We start from the raw sequence: 20,930 nt of genomic DNA on the forward strand, positions 1-20,930 counted from the left end.
CCAAAGTGAGGCAGAAGATCACCTGCCTAAAACCAATGTACAAACTCCACTTTGCTTCCAATTGCTAGACTTATTCTCAACCCATTGTTGAGGCTTCAGCTTATAATGATTATATGGGTTTAGCGACAAACCTCCCCTATCAGGTAGGAACTTTTGGAAGTCGGAGATATGAACCACACGAAGGGCTCAAGTGTTTCACTCCAAACTTGTTTACAGGAAAAGGAAAGCTTGATGAGTCATCTGTTTTAAATGAGAACTACTGAGGATTTTTATGCACACATTGCAACTCTATGCATTTAAATCAACCAAGTATTAAATATGAACTTGCTCAGAGCATGATGTGGGAGCAGAACGCCACTTACCAAGTAATTAAAACAGAGTGATTTTAAAGTCCTCATGAAAAGGTAGGGAATTACAAAGTTGTTTTGCTTTAGAGATTTTATTTGTATTCACCTGGGAATAGGCAGACTGTTCCATATTCAGAAGGGAGCAGGGGAACAGAAAGGTCACCATCATTAATAATCCTGAATCACAGCAAATACATTGTAAGTGGCAATTTGTCAATAGGCAATGATGTAGGCTGTAGCCTGGAAAAAGAGAATGAAGTGGGGTCAAAGGAAGAGTGAGGGAGGGAAGAGCAGCAACTGGTAGAGAATGCAGGAGCAGTTTGGCAGTCCCCAGAACACTGGCACTATCCTTCCGGTGTGTGTGCTGCACAAATTATTTTAAATTTCTGTCATTCACACCTTTGCAGAATCTCTTAGATTTGTGTTACAAATTGTATGAACATGGCTTCTGTGTTTTCATTCAATTGGTTGCAGTGCTGTAAGTACTGAACAGAATAGAACCTACTGTTGTATGTCTAGGAATCATTCTTTAGGGTGATACTGGTTCATTAATTAGTATTCCTTAGCATAAGTTGTTTAATAAAATATAAACCCTAATAATCTGCTTTCATTCAACCCACACTTACTATTTTGTCCACAAGTCCAAGACTTGCAAAATAAAGACACATTTTGCTATTTTTCAAGGAGGCAAGTATAGTGTTTAAGCACACAGACTTTCAAGCTAGCCTTCCTGGGTTTGACTCTTGGCTCAACTACTTACAACTAGCTGCATATCTTTGAGCAAGTTGCTTAAATTTTGTGCCTTAGTTTCCTTATCAGTGAAATGGGGATCATAATAGCGTACACCTGGCCAGATTTCTGTGCAGCTGAGATGAGTTAACGATGACTATGTATGCTTAGACTACCCTTGATACATAGTCAGTGCTTTCCAAGAGTTTATTACTATTATCACCATCATCACCATCACACATGTGCAATCCTCCCGAAACAAAGAATGATCTCATCATGACCCCTTGGCAATCCGTGTTGACATCTGATAATCGCTATTCACTTCAGAGCACACCCTAAATAAAGGCTTAAAAATAAGTTCTAGAATTTTCCTGCAAATCTTCCCTGTAGAGGCAGCCATCTTTTACCACATAGGTTATGTTGGCTAGGAAATGCTTGTTGGGTGTAATACATGCTGTGGATGTTAGATTCTAGACTATGTATTCTCATTTCTTGTGTCTTCCCAAATATAACATTAATTCTGCTGGAAGAGTTTTTCTACTAGTAGCTAAAGTTGTCAACACTTGGGGAAAAGCACAAGCTCTAGACTAACATAGCAGTGTTGCTAGACTCTTGGCTCTGCCATATTACTATCTATGTGTTTTTAGGTAAGTTACTTAATCTTTCTGAGCTTCTGGTTTTAAATTTCTTCTTTTAATAAAATGTGGAGGAGAATATGAATTTAGGATATTCGTTTTTCCAAGAGCTGTATATTGAGCAATATGTCTTGCATAATCTAAGTACTACTGATGTAAATCAAAGTGAATAAAGCACAGTCCTTGCTGTGACAATAAACAAATATAAAGCATGTTATATGTGAAATGATGAAAAGTGCTATAAGGAGATAAAGCAGAATGAAGTTGCTAATGAGTGAATATGAAGCAGGGGACAGCGAATATGACAGCTTTTCTAAGAGTGAATGCTGCCATGTCTGAAAATTCTTAATGACGAATGTAGGACTAACACTATTTTGAATAGAACTCAAAGATAAGGCAGTCTTTATTATTACAACTCTCCATGAACACAAGAGACTCTTCTCCAAATACCTACTTTGTGATGTTCCCATAGCATCACAGCATGGTTGTGACATGCTGCAAGTGTGAGGAGTTGGGAGGAGAAGGCTTCTGGAGAATAGCTGTTCACTCTTGTGTAAGCATGACTGGCCGTGTTTTTGACCAAGTTTTTATGGCTTCAGTCTCTTCACGAGAAGAAAGGTTAATGATATTTGCAGTATTTTTCAGTAATGAATTGGTTGCTCTGAAATCACTCAAAATAAACTCAACACTGGAACTAGAATTACCAGTATTTTCCATATAGACACTTTCATTCTCGCCTAGAAAATCCTTAGCTGAAGTCAGTGATTCACTGGATTACATTTATTTCTACGCTTTTGAAGTTTCTCCAGAGAAACCTGGGATGCCCTTGTGCCTTTTCAGTTTTTGTAGCTTAGAAAGAGCACAGCACAACTAGAGACCGTAGTGACTGTACAGAAATTATTTCTGGACCATCTGAAATACTAACTTCAGGAAACTCAGTGATTTCTGCAACAGCATATGTGATCTTAATGTGGAAGTTGTTTTTCATCTGGCAAAGCTCTAGGCAATGCAAAAGGATTTGTTCTTCAAGAAGTGTCAGCAAGGTGCCAAAAAGGAATCATCGGCTGAGCTTTAACCAGAACTTATCCTCTTTAGGTCCTCCCAGATCCCCAAATGTCCATGACTGTCACAGAAGATGCTCAGCTAACTTTTCCTCTCAGTATTCTTGTGGCAATTTCAACTTATTCTGAGCTCTTATTCTTTTCCAATTGATGGGCACTCAGTGTGTAAATCAAAAGTGGATGTTGGACAGGGAGATTGGGCTGAATAGATATGTTTTCTATATTTTCCTTGTCAAATAGGATTGCCTAACTTTTAAATCATATAGTTTGCTTACTCTGGCTGAATTTGTTTCTTTTCTTGATTAATTCTTGATATTAGAGTGTAGTTTGTACAAATATTGTTTTCAATTCTTTCCAGAGATCTGATTTCATTTTTAGGAAATCTGCTGGGTTTTCCTCTCCAAATTTATGTGCCTTGTCAATATTATCCAGAACTTGGCCTCTGCATGGGCCTCCCATGAAGTACGTTCTCCCTGATTTTATCTCCCATTTGAATGTGCTCTATGAATAGCATCCTGTTTAGACTTGACAATAACACAAATCCCCACATCTGCATAATATTGCTTACTCATATGGTTGAGCAGGTGAATTATAGAAAATATTTTTGCACACATATAAAGGTTAAAATTCTATTCTGTAGAGGAAAGCTTTAAAACACTTTTTCTCCTTATGTTTGAGCAACGTATGAATAAAGTCATCACCAGCACTAGGCTCTCTACTCAGGGTCAGTGCTGTTTTTGTAAATGCTTTCCATTTGGACTTGCAAAAATGTGAGTGGGATGACAGAGAGTAAATAGTCATCATTTGTTCTTTCAGGATCAGATTATGCAATCGTTGCTTAGGTACTCCTCTACGCAGAGTATGTACCTTAGTGTGTAAACACAGATTTAAAAATTTCCGCAGTTGTACGCTTGGTTAGAGAGGATCTTTTGCAGCTCCTGAAAATGCACAGTCTGTTTCTGACATAAAGGTACTGGCCAAGCATGTCAGTAAAAGGAATGTAAACAGTGAAACAGACCTCTTACCAAAGAAGATCAGGAAAAAAAAAATAGTGCTTAATTGATGCCTAGCACCCAAAGCACAAAAAAGGCACAGTTAACTGGAAAATTGTTTCAGGAGGTACAGTGTCTACCAGTACATACTGGGACACTGTTTGCTTTTCTTTAGTGAGTTTCCCATTTACTTCATCAAATATTTATAACTGACCCTCCTTGCTTTTTATTGCTTTCCATTCGTTCTATTCACATCTCAGTCATTTGGTGCCATGTGGCCAGTTCGTCCTTTGATGTTCAGGGAGAGATAGATTGCTCTGTCATTGGTCTCAGCTATGCCTCTCACTCTATTTTCTCACCCAAGAATCCGTGCTGGTGAGAGTTGGGTAAATGTGGGACTGAGCTTCCAGGAGGTTTTCATTCTCCTTTTTTCCTTTTGAGATTATATGAGCATCTCCTGGGCAAGGCATCATCAGCTTCTGCCTTGGTAAGAGTGCTCTCTGAAGCCCAGGGATAGAGGGAGAACAAGGGCTTACATCTGTTCCTGATTAAACTTCCCTTAATTTCTATGTTGTTAGTCTCTGTCCTCTAGAGCACCCAGATAGAGATATCCAACATAATCAAAAGAGAAAGTTCTTACAAATATTTAACCTGCAAACTTTATAGATATGGAAAAAGGGACTCAACTCTGCCAGCATCCATCAACTAATGGCTCTAAGGGCTATTTGTAGAGTGCTACTTTCAAAGTAGAAGCAAATGGATTTAGAAACACCTTTTTGGAACCTAACCTATTCTAGATTGTAAGTAGATTACAAGTAAAATCCCCAAGAAGTTTTCTCTAAATTGTTTGAACCATGTGTAATGTCTCTGTACCTCTTCCTTTCTCAAATTCCCTCATTTAATGTATTTTCATAATTGGAGAAATGAGCAATTTTCCTATTGTTAGAATGTCTATAAGAGAAAAAAATTGATCAAATGGAAGAATTTGTGGAGTGGTATTAGGTTAAGAAATAAATTATTTCAACATGTGAGATTTTATTAGCTTGCCAAAGAAAATCCATGCAGTAGGTCACAAGAACAGAATCAGTAGCTGTAGGCTTAAGTTTCTTTTTTTGGTTTAGAAAAATGTAAAATGGGCATTTAGAAACTACATTTTTAAGAAGTTAGGTGGTTTGGAGTAGAGTACGTACTTAAGGGAGTAAATTCAGAAAATAAATTTTGGTGAACTGGATTAGAAGTGAATTTAAAAATTATTAGTCTTTGTCACTCATAATGATTTTTGTATATATATTTTATGTTTTACTATATTTAGTTTCATTAACTTTAAATTAAAATTAGTAGGCTAGAAGAAAGGAAACTGAGTTATAGTCCATACTGTGTCAGTAGCAAGCAATAGAATCTTGGGAAAAGTCAATTAAATTTTTGGGGCCTCAGTTTATCAAAGATGAAAATTACAGTGTAATTAGCTATTTTAAAAAATTCATCTCAGCTCTAAAATTCACCCTAAGCAAAGTGGGATGTTTCACTTAGAAAGCAGGTTTGCCCTCTGCTTTCAAATCAAACTTTGTTAGAAATGGTTCTACATCTCTGGATGTTTTAAAGTTATTACAAATCTGTGCAGTAGCTCTGTAAACAACAGTTTGACGATCATTGGTATAATGAATAAAAGCCTGAGTTAAAATTGGCATGTCACAAACTAAAAATGACTACTCAAGTATGGCAAAATTTTACAGAAAAAATGCATTTATTTATTTTATCAGTAATAAGTATTTTCTATGTCACTCTGAAATAATGATGTTTTGGTTCTTGTATATGTTTTAAAAATTGGGTTTTGAAAACAAAATAGGCTTAGAGGATAACAAATAAAACAAAGTTTACAAAGTTTTATTAAATTGATCATGGTAATCAAGTGCCAAAAATGAAAGAGATAAAACCTCTGTTTCAATAAAAAGTAGCAAATCATAAACCTAAGACAGTCTGAGCAAACCTTTGGAAATTCTCTGTACAGGCTCGTACGTCGATAGGCATTTGCAAGCACACATATTCAGCAATCTTGAGGAGTTCAAAAGGGCAAAGTAAATCTTGATGGAGGGTTTTCTGAGGCCTAATAGTTCATTTCTAATTTTCAGTTTTTGTAGTAATCTCTGTTATCTTCACTTGTCATGAGAGAGAAATAGGGCAATGAGTGACAACTTTCAATATCTAAGGGAAGAGAGCAGTGGCATAGTAAAACAAAATTGGTAGAAAATTCCCAAATCACTTCTCTTTGAGCTCGTATAAAACTTCATTTAGTTGTTATTATTGTTACTTTGCCTTTTGTGCTAATGTTGAAATCTTTGCTTCTTGAGAATGCACCAGCTGCGGGTTCGTCAATATTTGTGGTAAATTGCTGTGGCAAAACTAGCCTGAGTTTAAAATATGCTGTGGATGGTCTAAAAACTGTGTGAAATATACGTAAATAATTACAAGATTTCAGCAGGTTTTTATATATTAATAAACATGTACTCCAAGGAGAAATTTGAGCACACTCAAAAAGTTGCAGTAATTTCCATGTAGATAGATATGTTTTACCACAGCGTGTGTATAGACTTTGGAGGGTAGTTGTAATTTCGCTTTTCCAGATTTTTAGGATGAGAAAAGTTTTCTATTTTTGGAGGTATGTTCTGCTCTAAAATTGCAGGGAGGCAGGGAACAAAAGAAAATATTTGGCTTCTCTCTCTTTGCCACCCACTTTTTTTTTTATTTTTCTCTCCATTTCTCTGTGGCTACTTTCCCATCTCAAATTCTGAAGATGATTTCAGTGTGGGTCTAAGTGCTTTGCTCTGGAAGGTTCTTGAGCACACACTGAAGTAATGTTGAGTCTGACTCTTATCAGGGTCATAGCTGAGGAAAGTTTTTAAATAATGACACCCTTTATTATTTATTTTGTGAATGCTTATGTTGTTTCATTCTTACAGCAACACTGCACAGTGGATATTATTAGCAGTGTTTTATGAAGTGCCAATCAGGACCCTAAGAAACAGTAAATTAACCAAGACCACTTGCACCAAGTGGGAGATCCAGGTCCATCTAACTGTAAATCTGCAGTTCTTTTATATATCATTTATATATCAGCTTCTAGCAGTGTATGGGGTGTAGTAAATATTCAATTAATATTTAGTGAATGTTGTTTAAAGGATATACTAACTTTGAAACTGCATTAGCTTTCTGATGTGACATCTAGCCGAACATATTCCCATTCATTGCTCTCCACCCTGAACTAGATACTGAGCTTCTGTGATGATTTAAAACCTCTTCATATGCCTTTTAGACAGTAATATACCTTTTCATAGAGTTGTGGGAGATAGGTTTAAAGAAGCACCAAAGAATAATAGAGTCATTTATGTCCTGGTATTGCATAATCCCAAGGAAATGTTGCTAGAAATGTCTTGAAGAATTAAGAAATGTTAAGGTTGACATTCTATAAATTCACTAATTTTTTTGCTCCCTAATAATTATCATTTAAAAAATTCTTGGAAGCATTAAAGTAACTGCAACCAACTTTCATGCATCAGTGAAAATTCAAAGTAGCATTTGTCTGTGTTAGTTTAGTTTTATGATAGTAGCTTTATTAGAAAGTTCTGGAATGAGCTTCTGCTATATTTTAGCCAAAATTTTTTCAATAATCTTATAATTATTTTTAATTCAATAAAATTATAAAATTATTTTTCATGGATCATTTCTATTATTAGTTCAAATCTTAAATCTCCTGAATTTTGGGGTATTTATGTAAGTAGTACTATACACTGAAGAATTTTGCAGGCTAGGGGTTCTTGAACATACTAAATGCTTTATCACTTTCTTCTTGTTTTACTTGTCTGCATGGATTAAAAAAGCAAAAACAAACAAACAAACAAAAAACAAACAACACAAATAAAAACCCCAAACACAAAAGCTCAGTAAAGCCATAAGAGAGAAACTTATCTTAATTCCATGGTTGTTTAACTGTATTACTTTGCTTCAATTCCTAATCCATAATTAATGAACCAGGCAAGATCCTTGCCTGAATGACAAAAGGATTTATAGTAAGAAATAACAGTTGTGAAAAAAAGTCTATATGTGGAAATCTCTATTTAAGATGTATAACAATCTTTTCCATAATCATCATTTGTCTCTTGGATGGGTGTTTTAGGAGGTAGAGTTAGGGAATGAGTATCAAGTTGAGTTTATTGGCTTCCACACCAGGAACTAGAGTTAGATCTGCCTTTGTTTTTTCTACCTCCTATCATTGACTAAAGTTCTTGAAAAAAGGAATTGATTCCCGTTGCTTCACTTTGCTTGGCATAGGCAAATGCGTGGCTCACATTGCTTGCTGTGCCCCATATTTTCTCCTAAATAGAACTCCCATAATAGAAAACCTAACCAGACAATTGGAGCTCTTCTCAAATGCCATTGTGAAGGGTTGTGAAATTGAGGGACCAGGATAAAGTGACAAGCATGGGAGTCGCATATAGAAGAAACATGCTTTGTTGCTCTGCTGTGTTTTGGGAAAAAAAGGACAAAGACATGATGTCAGGATGATTAAGAACACCTTCCTATATAATGCATGAGAATCAACAAATAAGCCATGTTGCATTGTGATGTGCTCTGTTATAGTATGGTTAAGTGGAAACTTGCACAAACCTTGTGAAGAAAGATGGTTTGTAGGATGATGGTCTATGTTGAGAGAAGCTAGAAGAAGGTGAGTGAATTATTTTGATGGAAGGTGCCAAATCTGAGATTCAGTCTCTCTAGGCTATGTAGATGCCAGCTCCTGTTGATATATATGGGGCTCATGTAAGCCTATAAGGCTTAAGTTCCTACCATTTAAGTAGTTCTAGGATGTTTTGAGATCTTGGTCATTTGATAAAAGGTCCTCAATACTATATCATTCATTGTTTACATACAGGTTTTTCTGCCTACAGTAAACTTGCCTGAAAAAAGGCAGACCCTACTCATATCATTTTTCAGACTCTTTAAGAAACTAGAATACAAATTACAAATACATAATTAGGTACAAAAGTGACAATTTATTTAGAATGAGGAAAGAAATCACAGTGAATCAGAAAATTTTAAAAGCTAGCAATTACCATAAATACAACACATTTCAAACAAGTGACACAATATTTGTTTGACTGCCTGACACGTCTCTATAATGCAATCATTCCTTTCATTATTTTTGCTTGCATAATCTCTGATTGACTCTGATGACAATGATTTTCTAATATTTTTTTGAATATTTTTTCTTTAGTGTAAGTGCACAGATAATTCAGCCTTTCCTTTAACGTGGCTAAATGAAATTTGTCTTTTATCATAGAGAGTAAGGATGCATAAAACACGCAATTACACATAGAGATGTGCTTCCTGTTTATGGTTCTGTTATAGGTTTGTGTCCTAAAAAGACAGAATCTGATAAATTCTGTTTTTCATGGTTGACATCAAAAAAGGACAATAAACAGTTTGGTGTGTTTATAATTGTTTGCTTTAATTTATGGAGTGTACTTCTGTCAGGAAAGAAGTTCTTTTCAAGCATCCTAAAGTACTATTTCCTCTTCTTATGATGTTACAGATCTTATGATCAGAAGAGTTTTCCATAGGCTAGCTTCTGGGTCCATGCATTCTTAAATGTTATTTCTCCTGCTTGACCCATACATTTCCTGGACTGGGCATAGTGGGGATGCTTATATGCTCTAGCTCTCCCCCTTGATGTGAGTACTTGGGGTGAATCAGTGCAATTGGTAGGAGAAACATTCTGGAAGCTATTCCTTTGCTGCGAAGGGAAGCAGGAACTTGACTATGCATGGAAATGACTGCGAATCATGTAAATATATCCCATTAAATCCAACAAGTGTATCCCCAACTTAATTTTTATTTAGCTGAGCTTCAAATAGTCAAAGCCACTCCATGGTGAGGGGAAAGGAGCCAGAAGGAATGGAATAGAAAGAGACAGAAGCCTTACTAACTGAAGTTAAAATAATCTCACCTTGCAAATTTTACAAAAAATTATATGAGTCATGATTACACATTCTCCCAGAACCTTGGAAATTTCCTTTGTAAAGGGAATAATCCTGAAACATAAGTTTCATTAGCATAACAGGAAATTCATTCTCTGACCCCAGATTTCACCCTTTTCTCTAGTGATGAATTCTTACTCTTTTTAAAAACCTTCATAGTATCTTGTTTATTTGAATCTGTCTTTTGAAAGTTATCTTATGCTGCCCTGTCCATAATACTTATATGCTTGAACAGCCCAGGGAACTAAAACAGATTTTGGTACCAAGAGTGGGTGCTGTTATTGCTGATATCAAAAAATGTGGGGACAGCTTTGGAAGTCGGTAATAGATAGAGGCTGGAGAACTGTGTAGTGCTTGATAAGAAAGGCTAGATTGCTTTGAAAAGAGTGTTGGTAGAAATATGGATACTAATTCTGATGAGATCCTAGAAGGAAATGATGAATGTCTTTCTCAAAAACTGGAGGAAAGCCATTCCTTGTTATAAAATGGCAGAGAACTTGGGGAAATTGAGTTGTATGTCAGATTGAAGGCAGAACTTGAAAGCAATGAACTTGGATATTTTGCTGAGGAGATTTCTAAGCTAAATGTGGAAGGTGCAGCCTGGTTTCTCCTTGAAGTTTATAGTGAAGTGAGAGAGTAAAAGGATAAGCTGAGAAGTGAATTCTTGGGCACGACACAATCAGAACTTGATTTGGAAAATTCTGAGCCTATCTGGAACAGGACTCCATGTAAGGAGTTAACTGTACATGGAACCAATCAGCCATTTCAGGGAAAGTCAGGATTGGAAATGTAGTTATCCAGGAAGTATCTGTGGAGGGTCTTTTGTATGATACATTGCACCCCTGTGAACTATGAGCAAGGCTGACAAGTTTTTTGTATAACTGCCAGCCTGGACCAAAAGGGACAGGTAAGGGACAAATTGAAGGAAGAATAACTTTCAGAGCAGATTCATGAAAACCTAGGTCTGGACCAAAGGTATCTCTCCTCAGGCCAAGAGAGTGGCTTCACCAAGTGTGTGGGAAGGGTGGGTCAGCTCCACTGATCGTTCACAGAGAGTGCCGCCACCCCAATGCTTGTAAAGGGTGGGGCCTGTGCTCTAGAGTTTGCAGAAAGCCTGGACACCAACCCGAAGCTTGGAGAGGGTAGAGCCTTCACTGCAGTTATCAGGGAGAACATGGCTGCTGCACAAGCACTTGGGAGGTATGGGACTGCTACATCATTAGGCTCAGAGGACACAACATTGATCCATAGATGACTCAAAGACCTAGAAATCTAATGGAGTTTGCCTGCTGGGTTTTGGAAGTGTTTGGGACCTGTTACTCCTGTTTTCCTTCAATTTCTCCTTGTGGGAATGGAAATGTTTATCATATGCCAGTCCCTTACTTGTACATTGGAAGCAGATAATTTGTTTTCTAGATTTCATAGGTCCACAGACTGTGGGGAATTGCGCCCCAAGACAAACCACACATGTAACCAATTTTGATGAGACTTTGTACTAAGCATTGCTTCTGAAATGACTTAAGGCTTTTAGGATATGATGGAATGAATGTGTCCTGCATACGGAAGGAACATGTTTTTTTCCTGGAGTTGAGAGGATAGAGCCTGGTGGTTTGGAGTTTTATGTACCCCAGAAAAACATGTTCTTAAATCAAATCCCTCTCTGTGGTATGTACCCATTGTGATGAGCTTACTTAGTTATGATGTGTCCCAGCCCAATCAGGGTGGGTCTTAATCCTATTACTGAAGTCCTTTATAAGCAGAATGAAATCCAGATAAGAAGAGAAAAAAAAGCCACAGGAGGCAAGATGCTGGGAGTAAGCAATGAAGACGCAGAAAGCTGAACATCAAAGAAACCAAAAAAAGAAGTTACAGACCAGGAGATGCTGCTATGTGCTTTGCCATGTGATGTGCTAAGGACCAATGATTGCCAGCAGCCAGCACCAGAATGCCACAGTCTTAGGGAAGAAAGCATCACCTTGATTTGGACTTTTTCTCAGCATCAAACTGTGGGAATAAATTCCCATTATTAAACCTGATACATTTCATGGTGTTTGCTTGAACAGTCCAAGAAACTAAAACACATATGCATGTGCATATACATATATATTCATTATATATTTGTATATACTCATTAACTACATGTATTTATCTCCTTCTCCAGAAAATGATCTAAGATATTTTTGAGCACTTCTGTAAAATGTTTATCTTTGCTTCCTATGCAATGTTAGGCTTTGCAAATAAATCTTTCTATATACATATTAATATTTCTATGATTGCTGGGCAGAGGCATGGGTACTTTAAAATGTGCTTTGCGATAACTCTCACAATTTTATCCCAAAAAAGTTATCCCCATGCATACTACTACCAGAGAGATATAAAAATAACTATTTTATCTGACTCTCCAAAAAGGAGTGTTATTATTCAAGTTTCAAAACAATCTCGTTGTATGTATTCATTTGGTATAGTTTTTAACTTTAGTATATTGAATTTTGCATTTGTGATCATGATATGTATCTTTTTATTATTCAAGTAATCTAAAATCGTATAGTTTTTTCTATATATGTTTATATTTCTTAGAATTTTCTTGTTAATTTGTTGCTGTTGTGAAGAGTATATTTTTTCTATTGAATTTTTTATATGCTTGTTACTGGTATATATAGAAACTGTTGGTTTTATGTATTTATTTAGTGGCTAGTTATTACTTATTCTAACTCATATATTATAATAGTTCTCCAGTTAAGATAGACATTCTTTAAGGAAGTAGTCCTTTGTTTACTTAAGTTAGGTTTTTAGATATTAAGTTTAGGCTAATGCATTTTGAGCCTGTATTGAAATCATCATATAATCATTCTCTTTAAATCAATTCATATGATAAATTGTATTAATATATTTCCTCACATTAAGTCATTGTTGATTTAATTCATCTCTGTAAAAATCCTTTTCGGTCCTGGTGTTTCATTCTTTTACTACTCTGTTGAACTCTCTCTTAAAAAATGATGTAGACAGAGATGTATCTTCAAGAATGTTTATTGCAGCTGAGCATATGAATGCAAAGATTTATAAGAAACATAAATGTCCAAAACTCGGATATTGGCTAAATATGTCCAATGAAGACTAAGCAGACATTAAAAAGATGTTATCAAACTATTTATTAATACATTTTGTTCTAGTTCGCTAGCTGCTGGAATGCAATATACCAGAAACAGAATGGCTTTTAAAAGGGGGAATTTAATAAGTTGCTAATTTACAGTTCTAAAGCTGAGAAAATATCCTAATTAAAACAAGTCTATAGAAATGTCCAATCTAAGGCATCTAGGGAAAGTTACCTTGGTTCAAGAAGGCCGATGAAGTTCAGAGTTTCTTTCTCAAGTGGAAAGGCACATGGCAAACATGGTCAGAGTTTCCCTCTCATCTGGAAAGGCACATGGTGAACATGGTTAGGGTTCCTCTCTCAGCTGGAAAGGCACATGGCAAGCACAGCATCATCTGTTAGCTTCTTCTCCAGGCTTCTAGTTTCATGAAGCTCCCCGGGAGACATTTTCCTTCCGCTGGCTTGTGGGCTCTCTGCTGCTCATGGCTATGTCATTCTGCTCTGCTCTCTTTGAATCTCCTTCATTCTCCAAAATGTTTCCTCTTTTATAGGACTCCAGAAACTTCTCAAGACCCACCCAAATGGGTGGAGACATGATGTCACCTAATCCAGTTTAACAACCCCTCTTGATTAAATCACACCATCCAGGGAGATGATCTGATTACAGTTTCAAACATACAGTATTGAATAGGGATTATTCTACCATTATGAAATGGGATTTTGATTAAAATATGGCTTTTCTAGGGGACATACATCCTTTCAAACCAGCACACATTTATAGTATTTAGTGAAAAAAGCAGTATCAAATGCACCCATTTATAAAGTGTACTTGAGTGTATATGTTTATATTTGAGTGGCTGTGAGAATGTTTTTGCATGTGAGTGTATATGCGTGTGTGTATATATTTGGAAAAATATATACCAAAGTTGTAGCAATGTGGTATGTCCAGGTGAATGGAAATTATATTTTTTGTTTTACTATTGTATTTAGGAAAATGATGCTATAATTCTGTGCAAGAAATGTATATGTCTGATATGAGAAATTCATTTAATATTACAACAAAGAAACAACCATTGCTAATGATAAATGAACAACATTTCAGACATTTCTTATGTATACATAAAAATAGAAGGATATATGGACAGAAACACCCTTAAAACAGTATTAATAGTGCTTTATATGCTATTTTTTCATTATTTTTGTATTTAAGAAAATAGAATACATGAAGTGAACCTGAGCATATTTCTCAGCATCAGAATATAGATCTTTACTAAAAAAAATTTTAATTCCTAAATAATCAACAAAGGCTAAGAAAAATAATTGTAAAAACATTGATATTGAAGTTTCTTTCTAAAAATTACATATATACTTTTAGCATGCTTATACTTATTCCAGCCTTCCTTCCCCAACCTACAAACACACATTGGTTCTATATATAAACTATATATATTGTAATTACACTGTCAAGATTTATATTATTTTTAGTATGTTATTTGTATTATGGTACTTCATGATTATAATTCTTATAGTCATTTAATCCTAGTTCTTTAGTTAAATTGGCTCACTGCCGAGCATTAGCTTTTTCACATTTTCTCCATTTCATCTATTGCCCACTTTTTATCATCAAGTAGGCTTTTGCAAGGAGGGACCATAGATGCAACACTCTCACAAGCTCATTCACATGGGAGGTTATTTGTTTATTGCCTCTTTCCAAGGCACGTCTTGGCTGGGTACACCATTTCTGGGTTATATGTTATTTCTTTTCCAGAGATGACAAATCAGCCAATCCAGCTGGCAAACAATTTTGTTCCCTTCAATAATATTTAATAAAATTGAATTTCATATAGGAATTTAAAAATTGAAAGAATAAAAAAGTTGAGATTTCTAGAAAAAAAATGGGAGCTCTTATGATACCTTTTAAATGTTTCTTGTTCCCTTAGGTAAAATTGGCTGTAGCTACGTGGTTTTGATGGTGCTGTGTGCGCTCCAGTTCAGTATACCCAACCTGATTCAATCAGTTCTATGCCCTGCCTTGTCTCTGCAGGAATTAGAATTTCAACTCCAGGCTCACAATTTTTTGACGCTGCTCTATAGATTCATGGTGCTCAGTATTCCACTAGTTGATTCACTATGGGTTTCCCCTTCACTGCTTGGTTGGCCCGATTTATTTGCATTTTTTTTCTCAAGAAGGTCTCACGTATTATATTTCCTAAGTTCCTTCATATTCCAGAATGTCTTGCTGTTGCTCTTCTTACTGAATCAAAGTGTCTGGGTATAATATATTTTGATTAATGCTTTTGTTCCTTCAGGATATTGTAGATCTTGCTGTAGTGTTTTTTGGCTTCCATGTTGCTGTGAAGAAGTGTGCAGCCAACAATTTCCCCCTTTTGGTTGACCTGTTTTTTTTTTCCTGTCTGGATGGCTAAAAAACCTTTCTTTGTCTTTGAATCTTAATATTCTTCCAAGATATGTTGCAATGTTGATCCTTCTGTATCTTTTTTCCTGGTGGAAGTCTGTCCTTTGATCTGTGCTTCTCTTTCATTCCAGGGAGTCTCTTTTTAATATTTTTGAATACTTTGGATTCATTTTCTGGTTAGAAATTATAAAGGCATAAAATATCCTTTTGTGATAGCTGCTTTGCTTTCTGTCAGCTTCTTTCTCACTTTTTATGTTGGTATTATCTCAAGCCTTTCCTCTCTCCTATCTGAGGGACTTCAGCTCTTCTTTCTTCATATTTCTAATTAATCAAATAGAAGTGTTACTGGACAAAGGCCATGGATTCTTTTGCCCGGTACACTCAATAACCAATCCTGAGACATGGAAGTTTCAAGGGAGAAAAAGTTTATTACTAGGTGTGTAGTAGGAAAGCAGATGGCCTAGGGTTCCCAAAATCTGTCTCCCCAAACTACAGTAATTCTGATAGCTTTATTAGAGAAAAAAATGGGTAGGGTTTAGGATAAGGAGCACAGTGGCCACAGATGATGTAGTTAGAAGTGATCTAATTATTGAATAGGTGTAGATTGATTATGTGCTTAGTCACAGAATGTAAGAAAATGGTGGTATGAGGTATACATGACTTGTAGGTTAAAGTCTAAACTGCTACATATGTCAGGTGGGTCCATTTTGGTTAGATCCAGTCTCAGTTATCAAGATAACTTTGTACTTGGGGTGGGTTAGTTCTGGGCTGACCCAAGACTCTTCATTAATAAACATTAGGGGCTGTCTTTAGTGATTACAGGACGAAAGTTGAAAGACTGGATAACTGGGTACAAATGAAGGTTAGTCACAAGATTTTTACAATCACAGAGGCAGAAGGTAAGGGCTATGCAGTCATCATCAGAGATTAAGGCAGCTGGATTACAATTTAGAGATTTCAGGAATTTCTCTCTACTCCAACATATTGGAAAGCAAAAAGGAATATCTATATAATGATTCAGTAATCAAAATCATCCCTTAAGTCCTGATTTCTCAGTTACAGAAGTGTAATGATTCTTGACAATGTTGTTGTGTTCTCAGTTTTTCTCTGCAGTCTTCCTTTATATTTACTTGTTATTTTGTGAATTATCTTTTTTTATTCATATTCCCACTGAGTTCTTGTGCAGTGTAAAGCAAATTCAGAAGAGATCTCTTCTGCCCTTAAAATATGTTTTCTTCCAAACCAAAATTTTCCTGTATCTTTTGTATGCCATATTATGTTTCCTCTCTTTATTTTTGTTGTTGTTATGCATAAATGTAATGTCAATTATTTTGATCCTGCTCAGGTTTAACAGGGACAGTTCCTACCCCTTCCCTCTGGAAGCATACCTGCAGGCTTGGTTTGAAATCTGTCTTTCTCACTCAAAGCTACAGTTTGGGGCCTGGTTATTGCTATCACGCAACTCTTTTTTCTAGCTGCTGGTCATGAGAGTGAGGAAGATGGAAAGCTTGGGCTCTGCTTTTTCTTTGGCAAGTTGGGCATATATATTGCTTCACAATCCACTCTGACCAACTGTGGATGTGTTTTCTTCTAGAAGACTTCAAATCAAGCTGAGTAGAGCTCTGAGGCTTATGATTCATTAAAGAGAATTTATTTAGTTTATTCATTTTCCTTGCTTCACTTACTCCTTTCTCCAGCCATCTTTTGTGTATGCATCCTTCTTTCCCAGTCAGAAAAGTAAAAAGTAACTGTTCCTATGGGTTTGGCTCCATTATTGTTAATGGAAGGGGAAGGGTATTTTATCTTCTGCTTGATAACTCAGTTTTTGACGTCAGCAGATAGTCTTTTCTTATTTATCTGCTCGTTTGTCTTCATTTCTGCTGAGATCTTTAGATTCCTCTCTAGCAGTTTCCCCCTCCTCCACTGAGCTCTTTGGCAACAAGCATTCCCAACTTTTTGGCAGCAAGCATTCCCAATTTCTTCTCATTTTTAGAAATACAATGAACACTTTTGCGGAGTTGGTTGAATAATATATTTTACCTACCATTTCTTTTAAGGGATGCAGATACATTTAAAGTCTGTGTAGATTAAATTATATACCCCAATTTAGGCTATTTTAAATCTTAATTAACATCCCCATGGGTGGTGGGTGTGAACACTGTAAGTAAATTGGACCTCTTGAAGATGTTATTTTTGGTTAAGGTGTGGTCCAATTGAATGAGGGTGGGTTTTAACCTGAATGCTTGAGCCCGTGTAAAGACTAAGAAACCAGAAGCCAGAGTGAAAGAAAGGGAAAAGCTGGAAGCAGGAAATCAATAGAACTTGGAAGAGAAAGAAGAGGGCATTGCCATGTGATGAGAAGGCCAAGGAACACAAACACTTCTCTTCTGGCCAACCAGAAGCTACACACCTCAGGAGGAAGGAAGCCTTTTAGCTCCGAAACCAGGAGCCAATAAATTCCATTGTTTAAGCCAACCCACTGTATAGCATTTGTGATAGCAGCTTAGGAAAACTAAGGCAAAAGCCTTTTTGGCACATATATTTTATTTCCTTGGCCATCTGTTTCCAAAATTTATGTGATGTCCTTTTGTTCATTTCAAGTGTCAGAGTGGTCAGATTATCTTGATAGGCTTTTCTCTGTTGACTCAGAAGTTTAAACTATTCTTGCTGTCTTTTTTCTTTTTACTTATGAGATAAGCTAATCTGTGTTTACTTATTTAAAAAAAAAACTATAGTATGTATTTCTTCAGCTAATTTTTTTTAAAAAGTAAAAACATTATGTTCAAATAGATTTTGTATAGTTTATTTAGGGTTGCGTGACTATGTCTGTAGCACATTAGACCATAATTTCTCTTTGAGCTACTTATGTCAAATTTGCCACCAGTTATAACACTTTTATATAAAGATATGGGAAATTGAAATTATTTTTTTTTGTATGCTGAAAATAAAAATTATTTAGCTCTTGAAGATTTTCTTGAGTTTACTCATATATCTGTCCATTTCAGGGGTAGCTTTTGACAACTTTTTCATGGTTATCAGTCTATTTTTTTGCTTCTTGAACTAATTTTGATAATCCCTTGAAAATTACACATCATATCCAGATTTTTTTCATATGTGACATCTCATATTTTTGTGAAGGGAAAGGATGTGGTATCAGAGTACCAGGGCTAACTAATCACTACTGAATTATCTGCTAGTCATTTTTCCAAAAGAAAAGAATAAAACAATGGGCCTGCAAAATGGAGGGAATGGAAGGGGGAGGCACACAATGTGGGGTCTTAACAGTTTCTGTTATTTAATACAGTAAACATGGCATGAAATGATTGAAAGTCGAGGAAGAAATAAATTTGAATATAATATAAAGAAGTTAAGTTAACCTGAGAAAATTTGATGAGAGGGATTATGCCTTCCCTGTAAAATATGGCTGATGACAGAAAATACTTTTTATCTTTCCTGCAGTATTCCCAGACCAAAGAGACTGAGATTATGATACAGAAAGCCAATTGCCTACCCAATTGGCCATTCTCTCCCTCCTTTTCATACCTTGATTTTTTTCTAGGGCATGTAGCCACACAAAACATAAGACTATAGTCCTAGCCTCCTTTATATCTGGTGTGTGATGGGACTAACTTCTCTCTGTGCCATAGGATGGAAATATTTGTGGGACTTCAGGTAGGCCCCTAATATGGAACAACTCAGCTAGGGGGGTTTCTTCCATGCCCTTTTGACATTCTTCATTTGTCTTGCCAGCTATTTGGGCATGATGACTGGGTATCCAGTCCTTTACCATGTTTGTCCTATATCAGCCATAGTTGAGCTTACATCAATCCATCTTTATTTGCTGAAACAGTAGCCACCAGAAATCAAGAGCCCTGGACTCCTGCTTTTGTGTATCCTGCTACTTCAATCAATTTCCCATTTACATCTTCCTTCTTGCTCCCCACTCTATTCCTACACTAATCGTATTAATATCAGCAACAATGACCATCAATTTCATTGTTCTTTACTTCTTACAAAGTACTCCCTCATATATATATTTTTTATTTTGTAACTCACAACCATCCTGTGATCTTTTTTCTTAAATCTTACTAAGGCATACATTTTTGGTTAGTGATTTATCCAAATTCTCATGGGTAAGTAGTGGAGCTGTAACTCCAACCCAGATCTCCTAACCCCACATCTCATGATCTTTCCACTACATTATGATGCAAGTTGCAGCTCTTATACATTGCCTCCCAGTATCAGCATTCAAATGATGAAAGTGCTGCATTAGTGATGTATAAGAAAGTGGCTTATCATGTGTACCAAATGAAATAGAGACCAAAGGACCCTAATCATTGGAAGGGGCCCTTGCTACAAAGTAGGAATGCATGGTGGCTTCCAGATAACCATGTTTTAAGGACACATGGATTCCAAAATATTCGTTACTCTTAATAATGTACTTCTCAAGCTGCATACTATAATGGGAGAAACATTGCAGAGATTCACAAATAATAAACAGCTGCAACAGGCAAATCCTCTCTTTCTTCAGAGAGTTTTATCAGAGCTTGTATGCTCGCGGCTTAGTGCTAAATGGTGGGAGCAACCATGCAGATCAGAGAAGATTAACTCTCTTTCCGGTGGATCAGGGTCTTGTAGAAGAGCTTTGGATAAAAGAGAAAGCAGCAAGTACAAGCTATGAACTCCACAGGCTGTCTGGAACAAGAAGCTGAATAGGTGGTAGCAATGTATTGATAATTTCTCCCAAGGGAAAGTCAGGTCAGACAGCTTTCTGCTGAATATGAGAAGCATAGCAAGTGCTAGTTAAGATCAAGTTCTCAGCCTATAAGCTTGGATTCCTTAGATTATTTTCTGACTTTCTTTGAAATCACTGAAATCTATAATAACATTCCATATTATTCAAGCTTCACTTTAGCCACCACGTAGGCCACATTCAGCCATAAATATATTTTCTTAATTTAGCTACAGCCCAATTCATTCAACATTTCATCAGGAGCTTAGAATTTTACTACTGTGTCTAGGAAGTGGCATGGTGGGTGGTGCAAAGAAGAACGCATGGATTTGGCTGTCATGGAAATAGACTCGTAAGATTCATGCTATTTGCTCTTCTATAGAGTGTCATTTAATCATCGGTGTGATTTGCACAGACTAAAGATAGTAGAGCCGGAAAATATTTTAAGGTAATAATGTTCTTGTTTCTCGTATGCAATCACTCATTTATTCAACACATATTTATTGAATGCCTACAGTATGCCAGGCACTGCTCTACGTGCTGGAGATGCACCAAGAAAAATGCAAGCAAAAATCCCTGCTATCAAGAAAATAGAGCTAGTACTCTACTTAGGAATAGTGGAGAAGAAAGGAGAGATAGATATCATGTCTTTGCTTTCCTTAAATCTCAGCCATGCTCACAGACAAGAAGGTTGCTGGACTGTTGGCCCAGATATATGTGTTGTTTAGCCTACACAATTAAAAAAATTTCAGTGCCCAGCCCATCCCATATGTCTTTATTATGTTGTATCTGACTTGCTTCTCTCATTTACTGTACCATCTTGGCTTCTGTAGGCACTGGACTCTCAGATATCTAGGTCTATACCCTGAAAAACATTAGGAGGTTGTAAAAAGAA

At 36.2% G+C, this 20,930-nt stretch overlaps 1 long non-coding RNA gene across 15 annotated transcripts in view; it reads left to right on the forward strand.

The window, feature by feature from the left end:
• The window catches only part of LOC143684898 (uncharacterized), a 391,441-nt gene that overhangs the window by 49,584 nt on the left and 320,927 nt on the right, over positions 1 to 20,930 (forward strand). For 4 of the 15 annotated variants that reach the window (XR_013176244.1, XR_013176247.1, XR_013176256.1 and 1 more), the window contains exon 4: positions 217 to 404. The exons of the other annotated variants lie outside the window; for them this stretch is intronic. This is a non-coding gene — a long non-coding RNA (uncharacterized LOC143684898). The remainder of the gene's footprint in view (positions 1 to 216; positions 405 to 20,930) is intronic. 15 annotated transcript variants of the gene reach the window in all.

The sequence above is a fragment of the Tamandua tetradactyla genome, chromosome 5, assembly GCF_023851605.1.
Source record: "Tamandua tetradactyla isolate mTamTet1 chromosome 5, mTamTet1.pri, whole genome shotgun sequence".
In the NCBI taxonomy this organism is placed as follows: Eukaryota; Metazoa; Chordata; class Mammalia; order Pilosa; family Myrmecophagidae; genus Tamandua; species Tamandua tetradactyla.